This window comes from Mustela nigripes, chromosome 13 (assembly GCF_022355385.1).
Source record: "Mustela nigripes isolate SB6536 chromosome 13, MUSNIG.SB6536, whole genome shotgun sequence".
In the NCBI taxonomy this organism is placed as follows: Eukaryota; Metazoa; Chordata; class Mammalia; order Carnivora; family Mustelidae; genus Mustela; species Mustela nigripes.
In genome coordinates, this window is record NC_081569.1 from 5,942,621 (window position 1) to 5,952,805 (window position 10,185).

At 47.2% G+C, this 10,185-nt stretch overlaps 1 long non-coding RNA gene across 1 annotated transcript; it reads left to right on the forward strand.

Moving 5' to 3' along the window:
- Positions 1–852: 852 nt before the first annotated feature.
- LOC132029079 (uncharacterized) lies at positions 853–6,011 on the forward strand. The gene is made up of 3 exons (XR_009407692.1): positions 853–953; positions 4,117–4,350; positions 5,891–6,011. It is a non-coding gene; the product is annotated as an uncharacterized LOC132029079 (long non-coding RNA).
- Positions 6,012–10,185: the final 4,174 nt, after the last annotated feature.

Below are 10,185 nucleotides of genomic sequence, written 5' to 3' on the forward strand. Positions count from 1 at the left end.
TGTTCCAGACAATTCTTGAATATATATTTCCTTTATTGGTCTGAAGTGCCCCTTCTTCCCAACACTTAACCATAGTGATTCCCGCCCCCCGCCTTTCTCTTGGGAAACAAAACATCCAGCAAATTGTGCCTCGTGGCTCTGGTTCTCTTCGTAGCCAAAGATTCTGATTCTGGCAGTTTTTTTTTTTTTTTTTAAGATTTTATTTATTTATTTGACAGACAGAGATCACAAGTAGGCAGAGAGGCAGGCAGTGAGAGAGAGAGAGAGGAGTTAGAAGGCTCCCCAGAGAGCAGAGAGCCCCACGCAGGGCTCCTTCCCAGGACCCTGGGATCATGACCTGAGCCAAAGGCAGAGGCTTTTACCCAGTGAGCCACCCAGGCGCCCCTGATTCTGGCAGTTTTAATTTGCTACTAGAGACTCGAGAGGACTGCCCACTGTGCCTGTCTAAAAGAGGTAATCAGGTTAGAGTTGACTATTTAGAGGATAGCAAGGCCTCTGGAGGACAGATCCTTCAGCATTCGCCAAGTGGAGACACAGCGGGGACCTGTGGAAGGCCCAGCACCCCACCACAGGCACTGCGCAGAGGCTGACTTGGGTCTGGAGCTGGAGGTCTTTGGAGGGAGGAAGCTTTTTATCCCAGCCCTTGGGGGAGTAAAAGGAAGAGTTGGGGCGGGGTCTGCTGAGCCCATGCTGGGGAGCTGAACATCAGGGCACCAGGCCAATGGGAGCCTCCCAGGTCTCTAGGGGCCCTCCCTGCCTCCTGGGTTGGATGATTGCTCAGTTAACCTGAGAGCCCAGGGGACCAGCCTGAACTGCTCTTGCCGGAACTGGCAGGGCTTGGAGTGGGGATAGGGCTGGCTGGAAAAAGGCGGTATCCACGGGCAGAGACAGAGGAAGGAAAAGACAAGGACGACTTGACTTCTCTCAGCTGAGGGCCAGCGGCAGCCTGCCTGGTCAGCCCACCCTGCGATTAGTGTGGTAACTGGGAGTCGTGAAGATGACAGGGAAGGAGAGTGGATGATTAGGGGTGCCGTGTTCCCCCAGGGGCCTCCAGGCCTGGAGTCCTTGGATTTAAGCCTCTCTGACCTCACGCCCATGGCCATGGGTCACCCCCATTCTGTGTCCTTCCTTGTTACATCTATTCTTTGAGTGTCTTTGTGTGCTTTTCCTGATTTCTTTCCTTAAAAAAAAAAAAGATCTCTCATAAAAAAGTAATATGTACTTATCATAGAAAATTCAGATAAACAAATTAAATAAATGGAAATAATCACCCAAAGGTAACCTCTATTAAGCCTGCGATGTGTTTTCCTGACAATGTTTATTTCCCAATGGGTATCTACCTAATTTAAAAAATGAGATTATAATATGTGTTCTGCTTTGTAGCCTGCCTTTTCTACTTAACAGTGCGTCATGGAGGTCTTTCCTGGTCATGAAATGCAAGGAAATAATGATCATTTTCGCTCGCTGCTTAGCCTCCCAATAACACGGATGTGCACTAAGTTGTTTAATCTCCTCTTAGTGGAATTTAGATTCTTAAAGTATTTTGCTATTATAAACAGTGCTGTGACTATGAACATCCTTGGACTCAAATCTGCCCTTGTCTGTGATTTTTTTTTCTTTTAATATTTTATTTATTTATTTGACAGTGAGAGATCACAAGTAGGCAGAGAGGTGGGCAGAGAGAGAGGAAGGGAAGCAGGCTACCGGCTGAGCAGAGAGCCCGATGTGGGGCTCGATCCCAGGACCCTGAGATCATGACCTGAACCGAAGGCAGCGGCTTAACCCACTGAGCCACCCAGGCGCCCCTGATTTTTTTTTTTTTCTTTCAGGAATTCTTTGATGTGGAATCATTCTCTTAGATGGAAGGCAGACTGCTTTAAAGTCTTTGTTGACTTTTTTTTTTTTTTTTTCTGAATGTAAGGGACATCTGATGTGCTTCCCTGCTCAGAATTCTTTGTCCCGCTTCTTCTAATAACAGCCTTTTGTTTTTCCCGTAGGGAGCCACACCTCCCCTATACTCTCTGGCCCTTGTGGGCTGTCAGTCACTATGAACCTCTCCTCTACAGGGCTGAACTTGCCACTGGAGGCAGCCAGAGTACTCTCTTCCCCTGCCTGCATGTTCAATTCAGAGATGGGCATAAGATCCAAAGAGAGTTAATCAGAGTACTCCCTGAGACTTTATATGAAGTTTCTGTGAGAGGGGGCTTTTTCTCTCCCTTTTTGATCAGAAGCCACAAAGATACAGGCTTGAGGCTCTAAGAGGCCATATTCCCTGCCATGTAGATCGAGTATCATGAGAATAAAGCCAACACAGTCAGAGAAACAGTCAAGAAATAATGAGTCAGAGCCCTGATGGTCTTAGCCATGTCCTGAATCCAGCTATGCCTGAAGCCATCCCTCCCTCGGTCTTCCCAGTTAACTGAGTCAATGACTATCCTTTGCTTGTTTGTTTAAGCTAGTTTTGTACTAGGATTTTGTAAGCTAGTTTTGTCCTTGGATTACTGTCACTTGTAAATGAATAAACCCTGAATGATACACCATGCTGTCCTCCTGAAAAGTGACACAAATGTACACTCCTGATAGCATGGGATGAGAATGCCGATTTCTAAGGACCTGCTGCTTGTCACCCACGTAAGAGTATATCATGGAGATCTCACCTTGTCACAGTCAGGAAGGTGTGAGAGGGACACAGCATAATCCCAAGGAAGTGGGACCAAATGGGGCAGCTGACAAGACAAACCTAGATGATTAGAAAATTATTCCTTGGGATGCCTGGGTGGCTCAGTGGGTTAAGCCTCTGCCTTCGGCTCAGGTCACGATCCCAGCGTCCTGGGATTGAGTCCCTCATTAGGCTCTCTGCTTGGCGGGGAGCCTGCTTCCTCCTCTCTCTCTGCCCATCTCTCTGCCTACTTGTGATCTTTCTTTCTGTCAAATAAATAATTTAAAACTTAAAAAAAAAAAAAAAGAAAGAAAATTATTCCTTAGGATTCTACATGAAATGAGCGTATTCACAGGCTACAGTGAGTGGAGTAGTTCATGGATACGTGGGTCCTGCACTGATGTCTATTATATTTAAGAACAAGTAATCAACAAGTAAGAATGACAACACAACAACAGCAACAACAAATGCAGAGACATTTGATTGCCCATATCTCGTAGCGTAAAACCACAGAAACTGAAAACCCGAGGTGGCAAACTAGCACACCATAGGCTGTATCCAGCCGAGGAACATGGTTTATTTAACCTGTCCACTGCCTTTACAATACTGGGAGAAGGAACCTGAAACTCCTGCAGAAATGGCTAAAGTCAGGGCTGGAGCAGGAACAGTTCCCTTGGGAATGAGAGACATCAAATTGTGCCTGGAAGGAGAAAGGTGACCAAAGGCAGCAGAGAGATGTCAAAAACAAACAAACAAACAAACAAAAACCAAACAAACAAACAAACAAAAAACTTCCCAGAGAACCATCTCGAAGGGGTCTGCTGGCCAAAGGCAGTACAATTTGAGCATCGGAGAAGAATAAAGGATGTCACTGATTACACAACATCGAATACAGAAAAATCCAGCCGTCCACAATGATGCTACAAAAGGAGAACACTTTGTCATTTCAGTCATTCCCCCCTTATCTGTGGTTTCGGTCAACTGCAGCCTAGAAGGAGACGATCAGAAGACCAGTAGCAACCTAACGCTAAGCCACTGGCCCTACATCTCCCACTTCGCTTCATCTTGTCACACGGGCATTTTATCATCTCACCTCATCACAAGAATGAGTACAAAACAATGAGGTATTCTGAGAGAGAGACTGCATTCCCATAAGTCTTATTAGAGTATATTACTTACATATGATATATTATATACAGTATTACTGCTCTTATTATAATTGTACTATTTTATTGTCATTCATCTCTTACCGTGCCTAATTTATAAACTAAACTTTATTGGAGGTATGTATGCCTAGGGAAAAACATAGTATATTTGTGGTTCAGTACTATCCATGGTCTTAGAACATACCCCCAGGGACAAAGAGGACTATGGGATTGGCCAAAGCTCTTATACCAGCTCCTTACTCTGAGAAATGTTAAAGACAAAACATGATGCATTTTTTTTCTGTCTTCCAGGAGGAACCCATAGTTCCAGTTTCAGGAAAACCACGTAGCCTCAGTTGGTAACACAAGAAAGCTCTTCCATACTGAGCAATGCCGGCTTGTAAATGTTGAAGGCATAGCAACCCCCTCTTGCGATCCCTAATGAAGTAATTGATTAGGGCAAAGTGTACCAATGGAGGCTAACTCATCCAGTAAAGTGTTTCTGAGGCAATGACGGATCTAAGGAAGAAAATACGTAATTATAAGGTAAGGAATCATCTCAACCTAGTCTTTCATCAGACATCTGTACTAATAGCGACAGTAACCCGGGCCTTCTGAGATCACGGATTAGGCATTCCGCATCACCCCACGACACGTTCTTGCCAAAATGCTAACATAAATTTAATTCAGCCTTTAGATCTAACTTCCAGTTTGCAGGAAATGCAGAAGATAAATGAACAAGGTAAGTGACACCACAAGGAAACCATCAGACCTGTCTAGATAAATAGCACCGTCGACAAGACACTGGTCTGAGTTCTTCAAATCGGTGTCCGCAAAAGCACACGCACAAAATAGCAAAACAAAACAGGGATGGTCTCTTCTAGATTAAAGATATTTAAGACACGTAACAATCAAAACCAATTCTTGGTCCTCGATGGGACTCTGGTTTGAACAATCCATCTAAAGCATCGCCTTTGGGGTAGCAAAAGAAATCAGAGTAAAGATTATTTGTTAACTTTAAGTATTATTAAGTAGCTACTACTTAGGAAAATATCTGTGTATTGAAGAGATACCTATTAAAGTACTTAAGGATAAAATATTTTATTAGCTCTTCTGATTTTGTTACATTAAAATACTTCAACAGGATGGGCCGCCCTGGCTGGTTCAGTTGGTGGAGCGTGTGGCTCCTGACCTTGGGGCTGTGAGTTCAAATCCCACATCGCGTGTAGAGAGGACTCAAAATAAAAACTTATAAAATACATAGGCAGGAAAAAAGTAGATGAAACATGGCAAAATGTACAAAGTGTTAAATCTGAGTGAGGAGTGTATTTGGATGTGGTTGTTCATTATACCATCCTTCTATTTTTCTGTACATTTCGAGTTTTTTTTTTTAAAGATTTTTATTTATTTATTTGACAGAGAGAAATCACAAGCAGATGGAGAGGCAGGCAGAGAGAAAAAAAAGGGAAGCAGGCTCCCTGCTGAGCAGAGAGCCTGATGCGGGACTCGATCCCAGGACCCTGAGATCATGACCCGAGCCGAAGGCAGCGGCTTAACCCACTGAACCACCCAGGCGCCCCATTTCGAGTTTTTTGTAATAAAAATTTTTTTTAACAGATCAAGAATATTTGACCAGTTATTGTTAAATCCGGATGTTTCATGTAGAGAAGTCCACAGAGCTATCTGGTCACTGGGTCCATATTTCTAAATGGAAACATCTGGGGAATGGCCTTCCCTTCAGTCCTTCTGCCCCGAGCACACCCTTCTGTCCACTTCCTTCACTCATTTGCCTGCCTGGCCCTTGAAAGGATTTGCATTTGCCTACAAAGACCCCAATCAAACATTCAAGCAATAATTAAACCATCACTTATGGGATACAGAGAGGATGCCGTCTCCTGGCAAGGAGGCAGGACCAACTTTAGGAGCAAGAGGGTGAGTATCTCAGGACCCAGGCAACAGGGTCAGGGCCCAGGGGCCATTCTCAAGGCAGGTCATTGGCTCCGGTCATTGTGATTTTAGGTCACTGATTATGTGTGATTATTTATCCTTCCTCTTGGCTGCCCACAAACACCTTTCTGATGTTTAGGATGGCGTCCACCTTCGGAGTCTGTGTCTCCCTAAAGTAGACATCAGAAACGTACCTTCCCAGTTTCCTTCGCAGTTGAGGCATAGACGTGTGACCGGCGTCCACCGATCAGATGCTTGGAGCCTAGCAGTTGGGAGGTGAGTGCCAGTTTGGGGGTGGTGGCGGCAGAGCCGGGTGCTCAGCATCGGCCCTGGGAGGGCTCCCATCGACCACACTCCACTGGGGCGGCCATGAGATCTCCTTACAGCAGCTCGGCATTGTCCCAGCGCTCAAGCCCAGCCTCTCGCCCTCACAGCGGCTTCTCAGAGGCACACGAAAGCCTTTTCTGCTTACACGCGCCCCAGTGGCTTGTTTGCAGCCAACAACTCTGAGTATCTGTCACCTAATCTGTCCAGGCCTATGACTGAAGCGTGACGGAGAAAACATTGGTGGGAGAGAGTCAGAGCCCATTTCATCCACGCCCTCCACTTCCCCAAACCCCAGTCATTTGGGGAGCGAGCCCCCACTAAGATTTGAAGTCCCAGGGTGCGGGAGTGGCCTCAGCAGGACAGGTGCTGAGTGAGGGAATCCCTGTTCCACTGGTGAAGTCTGCCAAGCGCAGTCTTGTCTACCTTGGCAATGAACTTCACGTTTCTTGGCACGGAAGAGTCAATCTTCTAAATCAGATCATACAAAGGAGAGCTGAATGCCTTCCAAGCCAGCCCAGCACATTTTCCCTGGGGCCTGTTTCAAACTTAAGGATCTCCTGTGATGAATACTTCCTTCCAGATGTTCCCAGAGCCCAAGGGGTGGTATCGCCCTGGTCCTGGGACCCCGTGCACCTTTGATCCCCAAGATTCCCAGAGACCAGCTGCAGTAGATATGGGGGTGCGGGGGCGGGGAGGAGGGGAGGAAAGAAAAAGAAAACCACGCCCATAAATTTAGAATTTGGGGAGCTATCCAAATCTATTAGCAGAATGATAGAGAGGAGCCATGTCTAAACAGTGTGCTCTGACTCAGCTCTGTGGATGCCATCGTGGGGATGGAACCCGTGCCTGTCCAGGGCCCCAGCCGTCTACCCAGAGGCTGCACGCAGCACACAGAGGGCAGGAGAGGAAGACTGCCCGTGACCCACTGCCTTATCCACTCCCCCAGCCCAGACTCCTCCCCACCCACCCGGGTCTGCCCACCTTCCTGCCTCTCTCTGGGACTTGACCCAGGAACGTGATTCTCCAGGCACACGTGGAGACAAGCCAGCCACCAGCCACACTCAAACTCAGGAGCCGTCCCCGGGTGACTTGGACCGCAGATAATAATAAATAATAGCCAGCATTTCAGTAGCACTTCCCATGTGCCATGCACTGTTCTAAGAACCGCAAATCAAGACTTGGTTTAATGTTTTATTGTCTCCACCTAAGAAAGTGATGGGAAAATGATCATAATTCAGATTAAACTGCAAAGTGTGTTATATCTGTGGCCATTACGTTCTGAATAGCGTACACACACACACACACACACACACACCTGAGGAAATATTCTCTTACCACTGGAAAATAATTCTCTGCTAAAGCAGAGCAACAGCTCACGTTACTGACTAGTGAGTGAGGTTCCAACAGTTCCAACACGTCTCGGTTGTTTCATTTCCTCTTCCTCGTTCACATCGAGAAAAGTGTTCACCAAGTTTTACATTAAGACTACAGTGAATGGCAACCATAAGTTGGCTAAGGAGGCAAGAATTTGGCAAAAATCAACCAAAGCGTTTGTGTGAATCAACTGTGTAGAATTTACAGTAAATAGGGGTGCCCGGGTGGCTCAGTCAGTTAAAGCGTCTGCCTTTGGCCCAGGTGATGATCCCAGGGTCCTGGGATTGAGCCCCGCATTGGGCTTCTTACTCAGTGGGGAGTCTGCTTCTCCCTCTGCTGCTTCCCCTGCTTGTGCTGTCTCGCTCTCTCTCTCTCAGATAAATAAAATCTTCATAAAAAATTTACAGTAAAGTGTATGTTTTATTATTATTTATAAATGATGGGCCATACAGTCTTTGCATCAGTAAAATATATGTATATATGCATGCATACATTTTCCCCTACATCCTGGGTGGACCCAAAGGTTTATCTTCTTGTCTCTCACAGGGTGTTGGAGAAGGGAAGGCAGCAGAATGCAAGCTCATGGTCTCCAGTGTCCTCCAGAAACCCTCAAAGTACTGGCAAGGCTCTGGGGCTTCTTAACTCCAGTTTGCGGGTCTGTGGATTGCTCATTTTTGTGTCAATTCAGTGATTCATTTAAAAAGACACTGTGTTTCATCTTTTCCTCAGCATTCAATTTTTTAGTTTTCTTCCCCTGGGAGAAGTTCTCAGGTATCTAATCTACCACACTCCTATTTTTGTACTGACACAAAGGCACAGGGGGCCTGGCTAACCTAGGAAGCAGGCTTTGTTTATTTGTTTTCTCTGTCTGGCCCACAAGGACGAAGACTCAGTCATCTCTGAACAGGGAGCAAATTAGTGGATGGTACCTGATTACTGTATCATTTCCAGTCTTCTCATGAAACGTGTGGATTTAGAGTGTGAGGTTTCGGATAACTACATTGTCCCGAGCTTGTTTTGTTGTTGTGTTTTCATTTTGTGAAGGGTATAGGTGGCTTTGGCTTGGAGGTGAATCATTATTGCTACCATCACCATCACCATCGCCACCACCATCAAGACCACCATCACCATCACCGTCACCGTCACCACCAACGTCACCACCACCGTCACCGTCATTACCATCCTCTTGGTTCTCCTCCAGTCCCACTCAGTTTGAACAACATTCCATGCAAGGGGGGCCATTCATTTTAATTGTCACCCTTGGCTAACTGGTACCAGCTGGGTCCCTGCCTTAGTTTGCTGGGGCTGCCAGGACAAAGTACCATAGACACCGACCAGGTGGCCTAAACACCAGAACTTTATTCCTCACTGTTCTGGAGGCTAGAAGTCCAAGATCAAAGTGCTGGCCAATCTGATTCCTGGTACAACCTTTCTTTCTGGCTTGTAGCTGGTCAGCTTCTCACTGAGCCCTCCTCCCACAGCAGAGAGAGGACGCATCCCTCTGATACCTCTGCTTATAAGGACACTAGTCCTATCAGATCAGGGTGCCACCCTTATGACCTCATTAAACCTAAATTACTTCCTTACTCTAAATGCAGCCCCGCTGGGAGTTAGGGTTTCACCTTTTGAGGGTTTTTTTTGGGGGTGGTGGTGGCACAATTCATCCCGTAGCTGTCCCTCTGTCCAGCTGAAGGCCCAGCATCAGCTATAGAGTTGGACAGACCCAAGTTCAAAGCTGAGCACTGCCACTTACTTTGTAAAATATTTCACCTTTCTGACCCTCGGTTCCCTATTCTGAAAAGTATATATTACGTCCCAGTTCAGAACAGCGCTATAACTAGTACACAGCGCAAGTGCAGAGGGAGCTTGCACAACGCCTGGCAGACCTCAGGGGCTCAGTAGGCAGTTTCCAGGATGTCACTCCAAATGTGGTTTTTGGCCCAGCAGCATCGCCTGACGTCAGGACAGAAAGACAGAATGCCAGGCCCCATCCCAGACCTGACAAGTCAGAATCTGCGTCTTAGCACCAATCCCAGTGATTTGAACGCACGCTGAAATGTGAAAAGCACTGAAGGACTTAAGGGGTGTGACTTGCCCCGGCTGGGTCATGAGACAAAATTCAGGGGTGCTGGGGGAGGGAGCCAGGGCCGGGCCGCACTGTGAGTTCCCTTGGCTAGCGCAGCCCTGAAGAATGCTAGATGGGAAGAAAGGAAGGGAGCCGAGTCTGAGGAATGGGGACCCCGGGCAAAGCTCTCAGCCGTGCACTTGCACTGTCCAAAGGACCCCACTGGGCGAGGTCTCCATAGCTGTGCTGCTTTCCAAGGAGTCTGCCTGCAGCTCGGGCCGGTGGTCACTGGCACTTACAGAAGGCCGGTCCTCCGCCAGTTCCTCTCTGGTCTGAACTCCTAGTTGTTCACAGAAGCTGCTGTTTCTCATCTCTGGGGTTTCACACCTGATGCTTTTTCTCCTTCTTCCCCCTTTTCTGCTGGCTCCTTCCTACTCCTCCCCCGAAAACTTGGCTTGAAGGACACCTTGAAGTAGTCGCTACCCTTCCCTTAACCGCGCCCTTCCCAGCTCCCTAGCCCCGGCTCAAGCAGCCTTGCCACCCGCAGGGAAGGGGTGTGAGGCACCTGCCCACCTTCCCCTTTGGTTTTTTGGAAAAGTTTTCTGTTGGGAGGCTGAGCTGGAGCTGGAAGGCTGCCTCTGCCACTTCGCAGAACAAGTCTCTGAATT